General features: G+C 50.8%; 25 pseudogenes; all 25 read right to left on the bottom strand.

Annotated features, from left to right (window-relative positions):
- Positions 1–150: 150 nt before the first annotated feature.
- Positions 151–270, bottom strand: LOC130314425 (5S ribosomal RNA; annotated as a pseudogene).
- A 278-nt stretch (positions 271–548) lies between these two features.
- Positions 549–668, bottom strand: LOC130318878 (5S ribosomal RNA; annotated as a pseudogene).
- A 1,257-nt stretch (positions 669–1,925) lies between these two features.
- On the bottom strand, positions 1,926–2,045 carry LOC130332546 (5S ribosomal RNA; annotated as a pseudogene).
- Positions 2,046–3,315: 1,270 nt separating this feature from the next.
- LOC130314403 (5S ribosomal RNA) lies at positions 3,316–3,435 on the bottom strand (annotated as a pseudogene).
- A 278-nt stretch (positions 3,436–3,713) lies between these two features.
- LOC130318869 (5S ribosomal RNA) lies at positions 3,714–3,833 on the bottom strand (annotated as a pseudogene).
- A 1,257-nt stretch (positions 3,834–5,090) lies between these two features.
- Positions 5,091–5,210, bottom strand: LOC130332535 (5S ribosomal RNA; annotated as a pseudogene).
- A 1,460-nt stretch (positions 5,211–6,670) lies between these two features.
- On the bottom strand, positions 6,671–6,790 carry LOC130314392 (5S ribosomal RNA; annotated as a pseudogene).
- Positions 6,791–7,263: 473 nt separating this feature from the next.
- Positions 7,264–7,383, bottom strand: LOC130314381 (5S ribosomal RNA; annotated as a pseudogene).
- A 278-nt stretch (positions 7,384–7,661) lies between these two features.
- On the bottom strand, positions 7,662–7,781 carry LOC130318861 (5S ribosomal RNA; annotated as a pseudogene).
- Positions 7,782–9,038: 1,257 nt separating this feature from the next.
- Positions 9,039–9,158, bottom strand: LOC130332524 (5S ribosomal RNA; annotated as a pseudogene).
- Positions 9,159–10,618: 1,460 nt separating this feature from the next.
- LOC130314370 (5S ribosomal RNA) lies at positions 10,619–10,738 on the bottom strand (annotated as a pseudogene).
- A 473-nt stretch (positions 10,739–11,211) lies between these two features.
- LOC130314358 (5S ribosomal RNA) lies at positions 11,212–11,331 on the bottom strand (annotated as a pseudogene).
- Positions 11,332–11,609: 278 nt separating this feature from the next.
- Positions 11,610–11,729, bottom strand: LOC130318850 (5S ribosomal RNA; annotated as a pseudogene).
- A 1,466-nt stretch (positions 11,730–13,195) lies between these two features.
- On the bottom strand, positions 13,196–13,315 carry LOC130333302 (5S ribosomal RNA; annotated as a pseudogene).
- Positions 13,316–13,789: 474 nt separating this feature from the next.
- On the bottom strand, positions 13,790–13,909 carry LOC130314931 (5S ribosomal RNA; annotated as a pseudogene).
- An 896-nt stretch (positions 13,910–14,805) lies between these two features.
- LOC130352432 (5S ribosomal RNA) lies at positions 14,806–14,925 on the bottom strand (annotated as a pseudogene).
- A 277-nt stretch (positions 14,926–15,202) lies between these two features.
- On the bottom strand, positions 15,203–15,322 carry LOC130328550 (5S ribosomal RNA; annotated as a pseudogene).
- Positions 15,323–15,606: 284 nt separating this feature from the next.
- Positions 15,607–15,726, bottom strand: LOC130313027 (5S ribosomal RNA; annotated as a pseudogene).
- Positions 15,727–16,997: 1,271 nt separating this feature from the next.
- On the bottom strand, positions 16,998–17,117 carry LOC130353024 (5S ribosomal RNA; annotated as a pseudogene).
- An 82-nt stretch (positions 17,118–17,199) lies between these two features.
- Positions 17,200–17,319, bottom strand: LOC130324128 (5S ribosomal RNA; annotated as a pseudogene).
- Positions 17,320–17,603: 284 nt separating this feature from the next.
- LOC130324917 (5S ribosomal RNA) lies at positions 17,604–17,723 on the bottom strand (annotated as a pseudogene).
- Positions 17,724–18,007: 284 nt separating this feature from the next.
- LOC130335434 (5S ribosomal RNA) lies at positions 18,008–18,127 on the bottom strand (annotated as a pseudogene).
- An 82-nt stretch (positions 18,128–18,209) lies between these two features.
- Positions 18,210–18,329, bottom strand: LOC130322034 (5S ribosomal RNA; annotated as a pseudogene).
- Positions 18,330–18,803: 474 nt separating this feature from the next.
- Positions 18,804–18,923, bottom strand: LOC130326772 (5S ribosomal RNA; annotated as a pseudogene).
- A 284-nt stretch (positions 18,924–19,207) lies between these two features.
- On the bottom strand, positions 19,208–19,327 carry LOC130352727 (5S ribosomal RNA; annotated as a pseudogene).
- Positions 19,328–20,122: the final 795 nt, after the last annotated feature.

Below are 20,122 nucleotides of genomic sequence, written 5' to 3'. Positions count from 1 at the left end.
GCCAGAAGCTGGGTAGCAGTCTGCGATCTGACGAGAACAGGCGCATTCAGCTTAGGATGGCCGTAGACATCTTCACACCCTGTATACTGTGGATTTAAGCATCAATAAATCCTTTTCGGAATCAGAGCGGAAGGCGGCAACAGAGCAAAATGTCAACGACACCTGGGATTCCCAGCCAGTCTCCCATGCTGGTACTTACCGGGCCCTAAGCTGGGTAGCAGTCTGCGATCTGACGAGAGCAGGCGCGTTCAGCTTAGGATGGCCGTTGACAGCTTCTCGCCCTTTATACTGTGCATTTAAGCATCAATAAATCCTTTTCCGAACGGAAGGCGGCAACAGAGCAAAATGTCAACGGCAGCCGGGATTCCCAGCCAGTGTCCCATGCCGGTACTTACCGGGCCCTAAGATCTGTACCAGTCTGCGATCTGACGAGAGCAGGCGCGTTAAGCTTTGGATGGCCGTCGACAGCTTCACACCTTGTATACTGTGGATTTAAGCCTCAATAAATTATTTTCGGAATCGGAGCGGAAGGCAGCAATAGAGCAAAATGTCAACGGCACCCGGGATTCCCAGCCAGTCTCCCATGCCAGTACTTACCGGGCCCTAAACTGGGTAGCAGTCTGCGATCTGATGAGAGCAGGCGCGTTCAGCTTAGGATGGCCATTGACAGCTTCATGCTTTTTATACTGTGCATTTAAGCATCAATAAATCCTTTTCGGAATCGGAGAGGAAGGCGGCAACAGAGCAAAATGTCAATAGCACCTTGGATTGCCAGCCAGTCTCCCATGCCCGTACTTGCCTGGCAGCAGTCTGCGATCTGACAAGAACAGGCACATTCAGCTTAGGATAGCCGTAGACGGCTTCACACCCTGTATACTGTGGATTTAAGCATCAATAAATCCTTTTCGGAATCAGAGCGGAACGCGGCTACAGAGCAAAATGTCAAAAACACCTGGGATTCCCAGCCAGTCTCCCGTGCTGGTACTTACCGGGCCCTTAGCTGGGTAGCAGTCTGCGATCTGACGAGAGCAGGCGCGTTCAGCTTAGGATGGCCGTTGACAGCTACACGCCCTTTATACTGTGCATTTAAGCATCAATAAATCCTTTTCCGAATCGGAGCAGAAGGCAGCAACAGAGCAAAATGTCTACTGCACCCGGGATTCCCAGCCAGTCTCCCATGCCGGTACTTACTGGGCCCTAAGCTGGGTAGCAGTCTGCGATCTGACGAGAGCAGGCGCGTTCAGCTTAGGATGGCCGTTGACATCTTCACGCCTTGTATATTGTGGATTTAAGCATCAATAAATATTTTTATTAATCGGAGAGGAAGGCGGCAACAGAGCAAAATGTCAATGGCACCTTGGATTGCCAGCCAGTCTCCCATGCCGGTAACTGCCGGGCAGCAGTCTGCGATCTGAGGAGAGCAGGCACGTTCAGGCTTAGGATGGCCGTTGACAGCTTCACACCCTATATGTTGTGGATTTAAGCATCAATAAATCCTTTTCCGAATCGGCGCGGAAGGCGGCAACAGATTAAAATGTCAACTGCACCCGGGATTCCCAGCCAGTCTCCCATGCTGGTACTTACCAGGCCCTAAGCTGGGTAGCAGTCTGCGATCTGACGAGAGCAGGCGCGTTCAGCTTAGGATGGCCATTGACAGCTTCACACTTTGTATACTGTGGATTTAAGTATCAATAAATAATTTTCGGAATCGGAGCAGAAACAGAGCAAAATGTCAACTGCACCCGGGATTCCCAGCCAGTCTCCCATGCTGGTACTTACCAGGCCCTAAGCTGGGTAGCAGTCTGCGATCTGACGAGAGCAGGCGCGTTCAGCTTAAGATGGCCATTGACAGCTTCACACTTTGTATACTGTGGATTTAAGCATCAATAAATAATTTTCGGAATCGGAGCAGAAACAGAGCAAAATTTCAACGGCACCTGGGATTCCCAGCCAGTCTCCCATGCCAGTACTTACCGGGCCCTAAGCTGGGTAGCAGTCTGCGATCTGACGAGAGCAGGCGCATTCAGCTTAGGATGGCCATTGACAGCTTCATGCTTTTTATACTGTGCATTTAAGCATCAATAAATCCTTTTCGGAATCGGAGAGGAAGGCGGCAACAGAGTAAAATGTCAATAGCACCTCGGATTGCCAGCCAGTCTCCCATGCCGTACTTGCCGGGCAGCAGTCTGCGATCTGACAAGAACAGGCACATTCAGCTTAGGATAGCCGTAGACGGCTTCACACCCTGTATACTGTGGATTTAAGCATCAATAAATCCTTTTCGGAATCGAAGCGGAAGGCGGTTACAGAGCAAAATGTCAACGGCACCAGGGATTCTCAGCCAGTCTCCCATGCTGGTACTTACCGGGCCCTAAGCTGGGTAGCAGTCTGCGATCTGACAAGAGCAGGCGCGTACAGCTTAGGATGGCCATTGACAGCTTCATGCTTTTTATACTGTGCATTTAAGCATCAATAAATCCTTTTCGGAATCGGAGCGGAAGGCGGCTACAGAGCAAAATGTCAACAACACCTGGGATTCCCAGCCAGTCTCCCATGCTGGTACTTACCGGGCCCTTAGCTGGGTAGCAGTATGCAATCTGACGAGAGCAGGCGCGTTCAGCTTAGGATGGCCGTTGACAGTTTCACGCCCTTTATACTGTGCATTTAAGCATCAATAAATCATTTTTCGAATCCGAGCGGAAGGCGGCAACAGAGCAAAATGTCAACTGCACCCGGGATTCCCAGCCAGTCTCCCATGCCGGTACTTACTGGGCCCTAAGCTGGGTAGCAGTCTGCGATCTGACGAGAGCAGGCACGTTCAGCTTAGGATGGCCATTGACATCTTCACGCCTTGTATATTGTGGATTTAAGCATCAATAAATATTTTTATTAATCGGAGAAGAAGGCGGCAACAGAGCAAAATGTCAATGGCACCTTGGATTGCCAGCCAGTCTCCCATGCCGGTATCCGCCGGGCAGCAGTCTGCGATCTGAGGAGAGCAGGCATGTTCAGGCTTAGGATGGCCGTTGACAGCTTCACACCCTGTATATTGTGAATTTAAGCATCAATAGATCCTTTTCCGAATTGGATCGGAAGGCGGCAACAGATTAAAATGTCAACTGCACCCGGGATTCCCAGCCAGTCTCCCATGCTGGTACTTACCAGGCCCGAAGCTGGGTAGCAGTCTGCGATCTGACGAGAACAGGCGCATTCAGCTTAGGATGGCCGTAGACATCTTCACACCCTGTATACTGTGGATTTAAGCATCAATAAATCCTTTTCGGAATCAGAGCGGAAGGCGGCAACAGAGCAAAATGTCAACGACACCTGGGATTCCCAGCCAGTCTCCCATGCTGGTACTTACCGGGCCCTAAGCTGGGTAGCAGTCTGCGATCTGACGAGAGCAGGCGCGTTCAGCTTAGGATGGCCGTTGACAGCTTCTCGCCCTTTATACTGTGCATTTAAGCATCAATAAATCCTTTTCCGAACGGAAGGCGGCAACAGAGCAAAATGTCAACGGCAGCCGGGATTCCCAGCCAGTGTCCCATGCCGGTACTTACCGGGCCCTAAGATCTGTACCAGTCTGCGATCTGACGAGAGCAGGCGCGTTAAGCTTTGGATGGCCGTCGACAGCTTCACACCTTGTATACTGTGGATTTAAGCCTCAATAAATTATTTTCGAAATCGGAGCGGAAGGCAGCAATAGAGCAAAATGTCAACGGCACCCGGGATTCCCAGCCAGTCTCCCATGCCAGTACTTACCGGGCCCTAAACTGGGTAGCAGTCTGCGATCTGATGAGAGCAGGCGCGTTCAGCTTAGGATGGCCATTGACAGCTTCATGCTTTTTATACTGTGCATTTAAGCATCAATAAATCCTTTTCGGAATCGGAGAGGAAGGCGGCAACAGAGCAAAATGTCAATAGCACCTTGGATTGCCAGCCAGTCTCCCATGCCCGTACTTGCCTGGCAGCAGTCTGCGATCTGACAAGAACAGGCACATTCAGCTTAGGATAGCCGTAGACGGCTTCACACCCTGTATACTGTGGATTTAAGCATCAATAAATCCTTTTCGGAATCAGAGCGGAACGCGGCTACAGAGCAAAATGTCAAAAACACCTGGGATTCCCAGCCAGTCTCCCGTGCTGGTACTTACCGGGCCCTTAGCTGGGTAGCAGTCTGCGATCTGACGAGAGCAGGCGCGTTCAGCTTAGGATGGCCGTTGACAGCTTCACGCCCTTTATACTGTGCATTTAAGCATCAATAAATCCTTTTCCGAATCGGAGCAGAAGGCAGCAACAGAGCAAAATGTCTACTGCACCCGGGATTCCCAGCCAGTCTCCCATGCCGGTACTTACTGGGCCCTAAGCTGGGTAGCAGTCTGCGATCTGACGAGAGCAGGCGCGTTCAGCTTAGGATGGCCGTTGACATCTTCATGCCTTGTATATTGTGGATTTAAGCATCAATAAATATTTTTATTAATCGGAGAGGAAGGCGGCAACAGAGCAAAATGTCAATGGCACCTTGGATTGCCAGCCAGTCTCCCATGCCGGTAACTGCCGGGCAGCAGTCTGCGATCTGAGGAGAGCAGGCACGTTCAGGCTTAGGATGGCCGTTGACAGCTTCACACCCTATATGTTGTGGATTTAAGCATCAATAAATCCTTTTCCGAATCGGCGCGGAAGGCGGCAACAGATTAAAATGTCAACTGCACCCGGGATTCCCAGCCAGTCTCCCATGCTGGTACTTACCAGGCCCTAAGCTGGGTAGCAGTCTGCGATCTGACGAGAGCAGGCGCGTTCAGCTTAGGATGGCCATTGACAGCTTCACACTTTGTATACTGTGGATTTAAGCATCAATAAATCATTTTCGGAATCGGAGCAGAAACAGAGCAAAATGTCAACTGCACCCGGGATTCCCAGCCAGTCTCCCATGCTGGTACTTACCAGGCCCTAAGCTGGGTAGCAGTCTGCGATCTGACGAGAGCAGGCGCGTTCAGCTTAAGATGGCCATTGACAGCTTCACACTTTGTATACTGTGGATTTAAGCATCAATAAATAATTTTCGGAATCGGAGCAGAAACAGAGCAAAATTTCAACGGCACCTGGGATTCCCAGCCAGTCTCCCATGCCAGTACTTACCGGGCCCTAAGCTGGGTAGCAGTCTGCGATCTGACGAGAGCAGGCGCATTCAGCTTAGGATGGCCATTGACAGCTTCATGCTTTTTATACTGTGCATTTAAGCATCAATAAATCCTTTTCGGAATCGGAGAGGAAGGCGGCAACAGAGTAAAATGTCAATAGCACCTCGGATTGCCAGCCAGTCTCCCATGCCGTACTTGCCGGGCAGCAGTCTGCGATCTGACAAGAACAGGCACATTCAGCTTAGGATAGCCGTAGACGGCTTCACACCCTGTATACTGTGGATTTAAGCATCAATAAATCCTTTTCGGAATCGAAGCGGAAGGCGGTTACAGAGCAAAATGTCAACGGCACCAGGGATTCCCAGCCAGTCTCCCATGCTGGTACTTACCGGGCCCTAAGCTGGGTAGCAGTCTGCGATCTGACAAGAGCAGGCGCGTACAGCTTAGGATGGCCATTGACAGCTTCATGCTTTTTATACTGTGCATTTAAGCATCAATAAATCCTTTTCGGAATCGGAGCAGAAGGCGGCTACAGAGCAAAATGTCAACAACACCTGGGATTCCCAGCCAGTCTCCCATGCTGGTACTTACCGGGCCCTTAGCTGGGTAGCAGTATGCAATCTGACGAGAGCAGGCGCGTTCAGCTTAGGATGGCCGTTGACAGTTTCATGCCCTTTATACTGTGCATTTAAGCATCAATAAATCATTTTTCGAATCCGAGCGGAAGGCGGCAACAGAGCAAAATGTCAACTGCACCCGGGATTCCCAGCCAGTCTCCCATGCCGGTACTTACTGGGCCCTAAGCTGGGTAGCAGTCTGCGATCTGACGAGAGCAGGCACGTTCAGCTTAGGATGGCCGTTGACATCTTCACGCCTTGTATATTGTGGATTTAAGCATCAATAAATATTTTTATTAATCGGAGAAGAAGGCGACAACAGAGCAAAATGTCAATGGCACAATGCCAGCCAGTCTCCCATGCCGGTATCCGCCGGGCAGCAGTCTGCGATCTGAGGAGAGCAGGCATGTTCAGGCTTAGGATGGCCGTTGACAGCTTCACACCCTGTATATTGTGAATTTAAGCATCAATAGATCCTTTTCCGAATTGGATCGGAAGGCGGCAACAGATTAAAATGTCAACTGCACCCGAAATTCCCAGCCAGTCTCCCATGCTGGTACTTACCAGGCCCTAAGCTGGGTAGCAGTCTGCGATCTGACGAGAGCAGGCACGTTCAGCTTAAGATGGCCGTTGACAGCTTCACACTTTTTATACTGTGGATTTAAGCATCAATAAATAATTTTCGGAATCGGAGCAGAAACAGAGCAAAATGTCAACTGCACCCGGGATTCCCAGCCAGTCTCCCATGCTGGTACTTACCAGGCCCGAAGCTGGGTAGCAGTCTGCGATCTGACGAGAACAGGCGCATTCAGCTTAGGATGGCCGTAGACATCTTCACACCCTGTATACTGTGGATTTAAGCATCAATAAATCCTTTTAGGAATCAGAGCGGAAGGCGGCAACAGAGCAAAATGTCAACGACACCTGGGATTCCCAGCCAGTCTCCCATGCTGGTACTTACCGGGCCCTAAGCTGGGTAGCAGTCTGCGATCTGACGAGAGCAGGCGCGTTCAGCTTAGGATGGCCGTTGACAGCTTCTTGCCCTTTATACTGTGCATTTAAGCATCAATAAATCCTTTTCCGAACGGAAGGCGGCAACAGAGCAAAATGTCAACGGCAGCCGGGATTCCCAGCCAGTGTCCCATGCCGTTACTTACCGGGCCCTAAGATCTGTACCAGTCTGCGATCTGACGAGAGCAGGCGCGTTAAGCTTTGGATGGCCGTCGACAGCTTCACACCTTGTATACTGTGGATTTAAGCCTCAATAAATTATTTTCGGAATCGGAGCAGAAACAGAGCAAAATGTCAACTGCACCCGGGATTCCCAGCCAGTCTCCCATGCTGGTACTTACCAGGCCAGAAGCTGGGTAGCAGTCTGCGATCTGACGAGAACAGGCGCATTCAGCTTAGGATGGCCGTAGACATCTTCACACCCTGTATACTGTGGATTTAAGCATCAATAAATCCTTTTCGGAATCAGAGCGGAAGGCGGCAACAGAGCAAAATGTCAACGACACCTGGGATTCCCAGCCAGTCTCCCATGCTGGTACTTACCGGGCCCTAAGCTGGGTAGCAGTCTGCGATCTGACGAGAGCAGGCGCGTTCAGCTTAGGATGGCCGTTGACAGCTTCTCGCCCTTTATACTGTGCATTTAAGCATCAATAAATCCTTTTCCGAACGGAAGGCGGCAACAGAGCAAAATGTCAACGGCAGCCGGGATTCCCAGCCAGTGTCCCATGCCGGTACTTACCGGGCCCTAAGATCTGTACCAGTCTGCGATCTGACGAGAGCAGGCGCGTTAAGCTTTGGATGGCCGTCGACAGCTTCACACCTTGTATACTGTGGATTTAAGCCTCAATAAATTATTTTCGGAATCGGAGCGGAAGGCAGCAATAGAGCAAAATGTCAACGGCACCCGGGATTCCCAGCCAGTCTCCCATGCCAGTACTTACCGGGCCCTAAACTGGGTAGCAGTCTGCGATCTGATGAGAGCAGGCGCGTTCAGCTTAGGATGGCCATTGACAGCTTCATGCTTTTTATACTGTGCATTTAAGCATCAATAAATCCTTTTCGGAATCGGAGAGGAAGGCGGCAACAGAGCAAAATGTCAATAGCACCTTGGATTGCCAGCCAGTCTCCCATGCCCGTACTTGCCTGGCAGCAGTCTGCGATCTGACAAGAACAGGCACATTCAGCTTAGGATAGCCGTAGACGGCTTCACACCCTGTATACTGTGGATTTAAGCATCAATAAATCCTTTTCGGAATCAGAGCGGAACGCGGCTACAGAGCAAAATGTCAAAAACACCTGGGATTCCCAGCCAGTCTCCCGTGCTGGTACTTACCGGGCCCTTAGCTGGGTAGCAGTCTGCGATCTGACGAGAGCAGGCGCGTTCAGCTTAGGATGGCCGTTGACAGCTACACGCCCTTTATACTGTGCATTTAAGCATCAATAAATCCTTTTCCGAATCGGAGCAGAAGGCAGCAACAGAGCAAAATGTCTACTGCACCCGGGATTCCCAGCCAGTCTCCCATGCCGGTACTTACTGGGCCCTAAGCTGGGTAGCAGTCTGCGATCTGACGAGAGCAGGCGCGTTCAGCTTAGGATGGCCGTTGACATCTTCACGCCTTGTATATTGTGGATTTAAGCATCAATAAATATTTTTATTAATCGGAGAGGAAGGCGGCAACAGAGCAAAATGTCAATGGCACCTTGGATTGCCAGCCAGTCTCCCATGCCGGTAACTGCCGGGCAGCAGTCTGCGATCTGAGGAGAGCAGGCACGTTCAGGCTTAGGATGGCCGTTGACAGCTTCACACCCTATATGTTGTGGATTTAAGCATCAATAAATCCTTTTCCGAATCGGCGCGGAAGGCGGCAACAGATTAAAATGTCAACTGCACCCGGGATTCCCAGCCAGTCTCCCATGCTGGTACTTACCAGGCCCTAAGCTGGGTAGCAGTCTGCGATCTGACGAGAGCAGGCGCGTTCAGCTTAGGATGGCCATTGACAGCTTCACACTTTGTATACTGTGGATTTAAGCATCAATAAATAATTTTCGGAATCGGAGCAGAAACAGAGCAAAATGTCAACTGCACCCGGGATTCCCAGCCAGTCTCCCATGCTGGTACTTACCAGGCCCTAAGCTGGGTAGCAGTCTGCGATCTGACGAGAGCAGGCGCGTTCAGCTTAAGATGGCCATTGACAGCTTCACACTTTGTATACTGTGGATTTAAGCATCAATAAATAATTTTCGGAATCGGAGCAGAAACAGAGCAAAATTTCAACGGCACCTGGGATTCCCAGCCAGTCTCCCATGCCAGTACTTACCGGGCCCTAAGCTGGGTAGCAGTCTGCGATCTGACGAGAGCAGGCGCATTCAGCTTAGGATGGCCATTGACAGCTTCATGCTTTTTATACTGTGCATTTAAGCATCAATAAATCCTTTTCGGAATCGGAGAGGAAGGCGGCAACAGAGTAAAATGTCAATAGCACCTCGGATTGCCAGCCAGTCTCCCATGCCGTACTTGCCGGGCAGCAGTCTGCGATCTGACAAGAACAGGCACATTCAGCTTAGGATAGCCGTAGACGGCTTCACACCCTGTATACTGTGGATTTAAGCATCAATAAATCCTTTTCGGAATCGAAGCGGAAGGCGGTTACAGAGCAAAATGTCAACGGCACCAGGGATTCCCAGCCAGTCTCCCATGCTGGTACTTACCGGGCCCTAAGCTGGGTAGCAGTCTGCGATCTGACAAGAGCAGGCGCGTACAGCTTAGGATGGCCATTGACAGCTTCATGCTTTTTATACTGTGCATTTAAGCATCAATAAATCATTTTCGGAATCGGAGCGGAAGGCGGCTACAGAGCAAAATGTCAACAACACCTGGGATTCCCAGCCAGTCTCCCATGCTGGTACTTACCGGGCCCTTAGCTGGGTAGCAGTATGCAATCTGACGAGAGCAGGCGCGTTCAGCTTAGGATGGCCGTTGACAGTTTCATGCCCTTTATACTGTGCATTTAAGCATCAATAAATCATTTTTCGAATCCGAGCGGAAGGCGGCAACAGAGCAAAATGTCAACTGCACCCGGGATTCCCAGCCAGTCTCCCATGCCGGTACTTACTGGGCCCTAAGCTGGGTAGCAGTCTGCGATCTGACGAGAGCAGGCACGTTCAGCTTAGGATGGCCGTTGACATCTTCACGCCTTGTATATTGTGGATTTAAGCATCAATAAATATTTTTATTAATCGGAGAAGAAGGCGGCAACAGAGCAAAATGTCAATGGCACAATGCCAGCCAGTCTCCCATGCCGGTATCCGCCGGGCAGCAGTCTGCGATCTGAGGAGAGCAGGCATGTTCAGGCTTAGGATGGCCGTTGACAGCTTCACACCCTGTATATTGTGAATTTAAGCATCAATAGATCCTTTTCCGAATTGGATCGGAAGGCGGCAACAGATTAAAATGTCAACTGCACCCGAAATTCCCAGCCAGTCTCCCATGCTGGTACTTACCAGGCCCTAAGCTGGGTAGCAGTCTGCGATCTGACGAGAGCAGGCACGTTCAGCTTAAGATGGCCGTTGACAGCTTCACACTTTTTATACTGTGGATTTAAGCATCAATAAATAATTTTCGGAATCGGAGCAGAAACAGAGCAAAATGTCAACTGCACCCGGGATTCCCAGCCAGTCTCCCATGCTGGTACTTACCAGGCCCGAAGCTGGGTAGCAGTCTGCGATCTGAAGAGAACAGGCGCATTCAGCTTAGGATGGCCGTAGACATCTTCACACCCTGTATACTGTGGATTTAAGCATCAATAAATCCTTTTAGGAATCAGAGCGGAAGGCGGCAACAGAGCAAAATGTCAACGACACCTGGGATTCCCAGCCAGTCTCCCATGCTGGTACTTACCGGGCCCTAAGCTGGGTAGCAGTCTGCGATCTGACGAGAGCAGGCGCGTTCAGCTTAGGATGGCCGTTGACAGCTTCTTGCCCTTTATACTGTGCATTTAAGCATCAATAAATCCTTTTCCGAACGGAAGGCGGCAACAGAGCAAAATGTCAACGGCAGCCGGGATTCCCAGCCAGTGTCCCATGCCGTTACTTACCGGGCCCTAAGATCTGTACCAGTCTGCGATCTGACGAGAGCAGGCGCGTTAAGCTTTGGATGGCCGTCGACAGCTTCACACCTTGTATACTGTGGATTTAAGCCTCAATAAATTATTTTCGGAATCGGAGCAGAAACAGAGCAAAATGTCAACTGCACCCGGGATTCCCAGCCAGTCTCCCATGCTGGTACTTACCAGGCCAGAAGCTGGGTAGCAGTCTGCGATCTGACGAGAACAGGCGCATTCAGCTTAGGATGGCCGTAGACATCTTCACACCCTGTATACTGTGGATTTAAGCATCAATAAATCCTTTTCGGAATCAGAGCGGAAGGCGGCAACAGAGCAAAATGTCAACGACACCTGGGATTCCCAGCCAGTCTCCCATGCTGGTACTTACCGGGCCCTAAGCTGGGTAGCAGTCTGCGATCTGACGAGAGCAGGCGCGTTCAGCTTAGGATGGCCGTTGACAGCTTCTCGCCCTTTATACTGTGCATTTAAGCATCAATAAATCCTTTTCCGAACGGAAGGCGGCAACAGAGCAAAATGTCAACGGCAGCCGGGATTCCCAGCCAGTGTCCCATGCCGGTACTTACCGGGCCCTAAGATCTGTACCAGTCTGCGATCTGACGAGAGCAGGCGCGTTAAGCTTTGGATGGCCGTCGACAGCTTCACACCTTGTATACTGTGGATTTAAGCCTCAATAAATTATTTTCGGAATCGGAGCGGAAGGCAGCAATAGAGCAAAATGTCAACGGCACCCGGGATTCCCAGCCAGTCTCCCATGCCAGTACTTACCGGGCCCTAAACTGGGTAGCAGTCTGCGATCTGATGAGAGCAGGCGCGTTCAGCTTAGGATGGCCATTGACAGCTTCATGCTTTTTATACTGTGCATTTAAGCATCAATAAATCCTTTTCGGAATCGGAGAGGAAGGCGGCAACAGAGCAAAATGTCAATAGCACCTTGGATTGCCAGCCAGTCTCCCATGCCCGTACTTGCCTGGCAGCAGTCTGCGATCTGACAAGAACAGGCACATTCAGCTTAGGATAGCCGTAGACGGCTTCACACCCTGTATACTGTGGATTTAAGCATCAATAAATCCTTTTCGGAATCAGAGCGGAACGCGGCTACAGAGCAAAATGTCAAAAACACCTGGGATTCCCAGCCAGTCTCCCGTGCTGGTACTTACCGGGCCCTTAGCTGGGTAGCAGTCTGCGATCTGACGAGAGCAGGCGCGTTCAGCTTAGGATGGCCGTTGACAGCTACACGCCCTTTATACTGTGCATTTAAGCATCAATAAATCCTTTTCCGAATCGGAGCAGAAGGCAGCAACAGAGCAAAATGTCTACTGCACCCGGGATTCCCAGCCAGTCTCCCATGCCGGTACTTACTGGGCCCTAAGCTGGGTAGCAGTCTGCGATCTGACGAGAGCAGGCGCGTTCAGCTTAGGATGGCCGTTGACATCTTCACGCCTTGTATATTGTGGATTTAAGCATCAATAAATATTTTTATTAATCGGAGAGGAAGGCGGCAACAGAGCAAAATGTCAATGTCACCTTGAATTGCCAGCCAGTCTCCCATGCCAGTAACTGCCGGGCAGCAGTCTGCGATCTGAGGAGAGCAGGCACGTTCAGGCTTAGGATGGCCGTTGACAGCTTCACACCCTATATGTTGTGGATTTAAGCATCAATAAATCCTTTTCCGAATCGGCGCGGAAGGCGGCAACAGATTAAAATGTCAACTGCACCCGGGATTCCCAGCCAGTCTCCCATGCTGGTACTTACCAGGCCCTAAGCTGGGTAGCAGTCTGCGATCTGACGAGAGCAGGCGCGTTCAGCTTAGGATAGCCATTGACAGCTTCATACTTTGTATACTGTGGATTTAAGCATCAATAAACAATTTTCGGAATCGGAGCGGAAACAGAGCAAAATGTCAACTGCACTCGGGATTCCCAGCCAGTCTCCCATGCTGGTACTTACCAGGCCCGAAGCTGGGTAGCAGTCTGCGATCTGACAAGAACATGCGCATTCAGCTTAGGATGGCCGTAGACATCTTCACACCCTGTATACTGTGGATTTAAGCATCAATAAATCCTTTTCGGAATCGAAGCGGAAGGCGGCTACAGAGCAAAATGTCAACAACACCTGGGATTTCCAGCCAGTCACCCATGCTGGTACTTACCAGGCCCGAAGCTGGGTAGCAGTCTGCGATCTGACAAGAACAGGTGCATTCAGCTTAGGATGGCCGTAGACATCTTCACACCCTGTATACTGTGGATTTAAGCATCAATAAATCCTTTTCGGAATCGGAGCGTAAGGCGGCAACAGAGCAAAATGTCAACGACACCTGGGATTCCCAGCCAGTCTCCCATGCTGGTACTTACCTGGCCCTAAGCTGGGTAGCAGTCTGCGATCTGACGAGAGCAAGTGCGTTCAGCTTAGGATGGCCGTTGACAGCTTCTAGCCCTTTATACTGTGGATTTAAGCATCAATAAATTCTTTTCGGAATCGGAGCGGAAGGCAGCAATAGAGCAAAACGGCAACGGCACCCAGGATTCCCAGCCAGTCTCCCATGCTAGTACTTACCGGGCCCTAAGCTGGGTAGCAGTCTGCGATCTGACGAGAGCAGGCACGTTCAGCTTAGGATGGCCATTGACAGCTTCATGCTTTTTATACTGTGCATTTAAGCATCAATAAATCCTTTTCGGAATCGGAGAGGAAGGCGGCAACAGAGCAAAATGTCAATAGCACCTTGGATTGCCAGCCAGTCTCCCATGCCCGTACTTGCCGGGCAGCAGTCTGCGATCTGACAAAAACAGGCACATTCAGCTTAGGATAGCCGTAGACGGCTTCACACCCTGTATACTGTGGATTTAAGCATCAATAAATCCTTTTCGGAATCGGAGCGGAAGGCGGCTACAGAGCAAAATGTCAACAACACCTGGGATTCCCAGCCAGTCTCCCATGCTGGTACTTACCAGGCCCTAAGCTGGATAGCAGTCTGCGATCTGACGAGAGCAGGCGCGTTCAGCTTAGGATGGCCGTTGACAGCTTTTTGCCCTTTATACTGTGCATTTAAGCATCAATAAATCCTTTTCGGAATCGGAATCGGAATGGAAGGCGGAAACAGAGCAAAATGTCAACGGCAGCCGGGATTCCCAGCCAGTGTCCCATGCCGGTACTTACCGGGCCCTAAGATCTGTACCAGTCTGCGATCTGACGAGAGCAGGCGCGTTAAGCTTAGGATGGCCGTCGACAGCTTTACACCTTGTATACTGTGGATTTAAGCATCAATAAATTATTTTCGGAATCGGAGCGGAAGGCAGCAATAGAGCAAAATGTCAACGGCACTCGGGATTCCCAGCCAGTCTCCCATGCCAGTACTTACCGGGCCCTAAGCTGGGTAGCCGTCTGCGATCTGACGAGAGCAGGCGCGTTCAGCTTAGGATGGCTATTGACAGCTTCATGCTTTTTATACTGTGCATTTAAGCATCAATAAATCCTTTTCGGAATCGGAAGGGAAGGCGGCAACAGAGCAAAATGTCAACTGCACCCGGGATTCCCAGCCAATCTCCCATGCCGGTACTTACTGGGCCCTAAGCTGGGTAGCAGTCTGCGATCTGACGAGAGCAGGCGCGTTCAGCTTAGGTTGGCCGTAGACATCTTCACACCCTGTATACTGTGGATTTAAGCATCAATAAATCCTTTTCGGAATCGGAGCGTAAGGCGGCAACAGAGCAAAATGTCAACGACACCTGGGATTCCCAGCCAGTCTCCCATGCTGGTACTTACCGGGCCCTAAGCTGGGTAGCAGTCTGCGATCTGACGAGAGCAGGCACATTCAGCTTTGGATGGCCGTTGACAGCTTCACGCCCTTTATACTGTGGATTTAAGCATCAATAAATCCTTTTCCGAATCGGAGCGGAAGGCGGCAACAGATTAAAATGTCAACGGCACCCGGGATTCCCAGCCAGTCTCCCATGCTGGTACTTACCAGGCCCTAAGCTGGGTAGCAGTCTGCGATCTGACGTGAGCAGGCGCGTTCAGCTTAGGATGGCCGTTGACAGCTTCACACTTTGTATACTGTGGATTTAAGCATCAATAAATAATTTTCGGAATCGGAGCAGAAAGAGAGCAAAATGTCAACTGCACCCGGGATTCCCAGCCAGTCTCCCATGCTGGTACTTACCAGGCCCGAAGCTGGGTAGCAGTCTGCGATCTGACGAGAACAGGCGCATTCAGCTTAGGATGGCCGTAGACATCTTCATACCCTGTATACTGTGGATTTAAGCATCAATAAATCCTTTTCGGAAACGGAGCGGAAGGCGGCAACAGAGCAAAATGTCAACGACACCTGGGATTCCCAGCCAGTCTCCCATGCTGGTACTTACCGGGCCCTAAGCTGGGTAGCAGTCTGCGATCCGACGAGAGCAGGCGCGTTCAGCTTAGGATGGCCGTTGACAGCTTCTCGCCCATTATACTGTGCATTTAAGCATCAATAAATCCTTTTCGGAATCGGAACGGAAGGCGGCAACAGAGAAAAAGGTCAACGGCAGCCGGGATTCCCAGCCAGTGTCCCATGCCGGTACTTACCGGGCCCTAACATCTGTACCAGTCTGCGATCTGACGAGAGCAGGCGCGTTAAGCTTAGGATGGCCGTCAACAGCTTCACTCCTTGTATACTGTGGATTTAAGCATCAATAAATTATTTTCGGAATCGGAGCGGAAGGCAGCAATAGAGCAAAATGTCAACGGCACCTGGGATTCCCAGCCAGTCTCCCATGCTAGTACTTACCGGGCCCTAAGCTGGGTAGCAGTCTGCGATCGGACGAGAGCAGGCGCATTCAGCTTAGGATGGCCATTGACAGCTTCATGCTTTTTATACTGTGCATTTAAGCATCAATAAATCCTTTTCGGAATAGGAGAGGAAGGCGGCAACAGAGCAAAATGTCAATAGCACCTCGGATTGCCAGCCAGTCTCCCATGCCCGTACTTGCCGGGCAGCAGTCTGCGATCTGACAAGAACAGGCACATTCAGCTTAGGATAGCCGTAGACGGCTTCACACCCTGTATACTGTGGATTTAAGCATCAATAAATCCTTTTCGGAATCGAAGCGGAAGGTGGTTACAGAGCAAAATGTCAACGGCACCAGGGATTCCCAGCCAGTCTCCCATGCCAATACTTACCGGGCCCTAAGCTGGGTAGCAGTCTGCGATCTGACAAGAGCAGGCGCGTACAGCTTAGGATGGCCATTGACAGCTTCATGCTTTTTATACTGTGCATTTAAGCATCAATAAATCCTTTTTGGAATCGGAACGGAAGGCGGCAACAGAGCAAAATGTCAACCACACCTGGGATTCCCAGCCAGTCTCCCATGCTGGTACTTACCGAGCCCTGAGCTGGGTAGCAGTCTGCGATCTGACGAGAGCAGGCGCGTTCAGCTTAGGATGGCCGTTGACAGCTTCTCGCCCTTTATACTGTGCATTTAAGCATCAATAAATCCTTTTCGGAATCGGAACGGAAGGCGGCAACAGAGCAAAATGTCAATGGCAGCCGGGATTCCCAGCCAGTGTCTCATGCCGGTACTTACCGGGCCCTAAGATCTGTACCAGTCTGCGATCTGACGAGAGCAGGCGCGTTAAGCTTAGGATGGCCGTCGACAGCTTCACACCTTGTATACTGTGGATTTAAGCATCAATAAATTATTTTCGGAATCGGAGCGGAAGGCAGCAATAGAGCAAAATGTCAACGGCACCCAGGATTCCCAGCCAGTCTCCCATGCCAATACTAACCGGGCACTAAGCTGGGTAGCAGTCTGCGACGAGAGCAGGCGCGTTCAGCTAAGGTTGGCCGTTGACATCTTCACGCCTTGTATACTGTGGATTTAAGCATCAATAAATATTTTTTTTAATCGGAGAGGAAGGCGGCAACAGAGCAAAATGTCAATAGCACCTTGGATTGAAAGCCAGTCTCCCATGCCCGTATTTGCCGGGCAGCAGTCTGCGATCTGACAAGAACAGGCGCGTTCAGCTTAGGATAGCCGTAGACGGCTTCACACCCTGTATATTGTGGATTTAAGCATCAATAAATCCTTTTCGGAATCGCAGCAAAATGTCTACAGAGCTACAGAGCAAAATGTCAACAACACCTGAGATTCCCAGCCAGTCTCCCATGCTGGTACTTACCGGGCCCTAAGCTGGGTAGCAGTCTGCGATCTGACGAGAGCAGGCGCGTTCAGCTTAGGATGGCCGTTAACAGCTTCAGGCCCTTTATACTGTGCATTTAAGCATCAATAAATCCTTTTCCGAATCATAGCGGAAGGCGGCAACAGAGCAAAATGTCAACGACACCTGGGATTCCCAGCCAGTCTCCCATGCTGGTACTTACCGGGCCCTAAGCTGGGTAGCAGTCTGCGATCTGACGAGAGCAGGCGCGTTCAGCTTAGTATGGCCGTTGACAGCTTCTCGCCCTTTATACTGTGCATTTAAGCATCAATAAATCCTTTTCGGAATCGGAACGGAAGGCGGCAACAGAGCAAAATGTCAACGGCAGCCAGGATTCCCAGCCAGTGTCCCATGCCGGTACTTACCGGGCCCTAAGATCTGTACCAGTCTGCGATCTGACGAGAGCAGGCGCGTTAAGCTTAGGATGGCCGTCGACAGCTTCACACCTTGTATACTGTGGATTTAAGCATCAATAAATTCTTTTCGGAATCGGAGCGAAAGGCAGCAATAGAGCAAAATGTCAACGGCAACCGGGATTCCCAGCCAGTCTCCCATGCCAGTACTTACCGGGCCCTAAGCTGGGTAGCAGTCTGCGATCTGACGAGAGCAGGCGCGTTCAGCTTAGGATGGCCATTGACAGCTTCATGCTTTTCATACTGTGCATTTAAGCATCAATAAATCCTTTTCGGAATCGGAACGGAAGGCGGCAACAGAGCAAAATGTCAACTGCACTTGGGATTCCCAGCCAGTCTCCCATGCCGGTACTTACTGGGCTCTAAGCTGGGTAGCAGTCTGCGATTTGACGAGAGCAGGCGCGTTCAGCTTAGGATGTCCGTTGACATCTTCACGCCTTGTATATTGTGGATTTAAGCATCAATAAATCCTTTTCGGAATCGGAGCCTAAGGCGGCAACAGAGCAAAATGTCAACGACACCTGGGATTCCCAGCCAGTCTCCCATGCTGGTACTTACCGGGCCCTAAGCTGGGTAGCAGTCTGCGAGCTGATGAGAGCAGGCGCGTTCAGCTTAGGATGGCCGTTGACAGCTTCTCGCCCTTTATACTGTGCATTTAAGCATCAATAAATCCTTTTCGGAATCGGAGCGGAAGGCAGCAATAGAGCAAAATGTCAATGGCACCCGGGATTCCCAGCCAGTCTCCCATGCCAGTACTTACCGGGCCCTAAACTGGGTAGCAGTCTGCGATCTGATGAGAGCAGGCGCGTTCAGCTTAGGATGGCCATTGACAGCTTCATGCTTTTTATACTGTGCATTTAAGCATCAATAAATCCTTTTCGGAATCGGAGAGGAAGGCGGCAACAGAGCAAAATGTCAATAGCACCTTGGATTGCCAGCCAGTCTCCCATGCCCGTACTTGCCGGGCAGCAGTCTGCGATCTGACAAGAACAGGCACATTCAGCTTAGGATAGCCGTAGACGGCTTCACACCCTGTATACTGTGGATTTAAGCATCAATAAATCCTTTTCGGAATCGAAGCGGAAGGCGGCTACAGAGCAAAATGTCAACAACACCTGGGATTCCCAGCCAGTCTCCCATGCTGGTACTTACCGGGCCCTAAGCTGGGTAGCAGTCTGCGATCTGACAAGAACAGGCGCATTCAGCTTAGGATGGCCGTAGACATCTTCACACCCTGTATACTGTGGATTTAAGCATCAATAAATCCTTTTCGAAATCAGAGCGTAAGGCGGCAACAGAGCAAAATGTCAACGACACCTGGGATTCCCAGCCAGTCTCCCATGCTGGTACTTACCGGGCCCTAAGCTGGATAGCAGTCTGCGATCTGACGAGAGCAGGCGCGTTCAGCTTAGGATGGCCGTTAACAGCTTTTTGCCATTTATACTGTGCATTTAAGCATCAATAAATCCTTTTCGGAATCGGAATGGAAGGCGGCAACAGAGCAAAATGTCAACGGCAGCCGGGATTCCGAGCCAGTGTCCCATGTCGGTACTTACCGGGCCCTAAGATCTGTACCAGTCTGCGATCTGACGAGAGCAGGCGCGTTAAGCTTAGGATGGCCGTCGACAGCTTTACACCTTGTATACTGTGGATTTAAGCATCAATAAATTATTTTCGGAATCGGAGCGGAAGGCAGCAATAGAGCAAAATGTCAACGGCACTCGGTATTCCCAGCCAGTCTCCCATGCCAGTACTTACCGGGCCCTAAGCTGGGTAGCCGTCTGCGATCTGACGAGAGCAGGCGCGTTCAGCTTAGGATGGCCATTGACAGCTTCATGCTTTTTATACTGTGCATTTAAGCATCAATAAATCCTTTTCGGAATCGGAAGGGAAGGCGGCAACAGAGCAAAATGTCAACTGCACCCGGGATTCCCAGCCAATCTCCCATGCCGGTACTTACTGGGCCCTAAGCTGGGTAGCAGTCTGCGATCTGACGAGAGCAGGCGCGTTCAGCTTAGGATGGCCGTAGACATCTTCACACCCTGTATACTGTGGATTTAAGCATCAATAAATCCTTTTCGGAATCGGAGCGTAAGGCGGCAACAGAGCAAAATGTCAACGACACCTGGGATTCCCAGCCAGTCTACCATGCTGGTACTTACCGGGCCCTAAGCTGGGTAGCAGTCTGCGATCTGACGAGAGCAGGCACGTTCAGCTTAGGATGGCCGTTGACAGCTTCACGCTCTTTATACTGTGGATTTAAGCATCAATAAATCCTTTTCCGAATCGGAGCGGAAGGCGGCAACAGATTAAAATGAAAACGGCACCCGGGATTCCCAGCCAGTCTCCCATGCTGGTACTTACCAGGCCCTAAGCTGGGTAGCAGTCTGCGATCTGACGAGAGCAGGCGCGTTCAGCTTAGGATGTCCATTGACAGCTTCACACTTTGTATACTGTGGATTTAAGCATCAATAAATAATTTTCGGAATCTGAGCAGAAACAGAGCAAAATGTCAACTGCACCCGGGATTCCCAGCCAGTCTCCCATGCTGGTACTTACCAGGCCCGAAGCTGGGTAGCAGTCTGCGATCTGACTAGAACAGGCGCATTCAGCTTAGGATGGCC

The sequence above is a fragment of the Hyla sarda genome, chromosome 1, assembly GCF_029499605.1.
Source record: "Hyla sarda isolate aHylSar1 chromosome 1, aHylSar1.hap1, whole genome shotgun sequence".
NCBI lineage: Eukaryota > Metazoa > Chordata > Amphibia > Anura > Hylidae > Hyla > Hyla sarda.
This window is presented reverse-complemented; position numbering and strand designations above follow the sequence as displayed.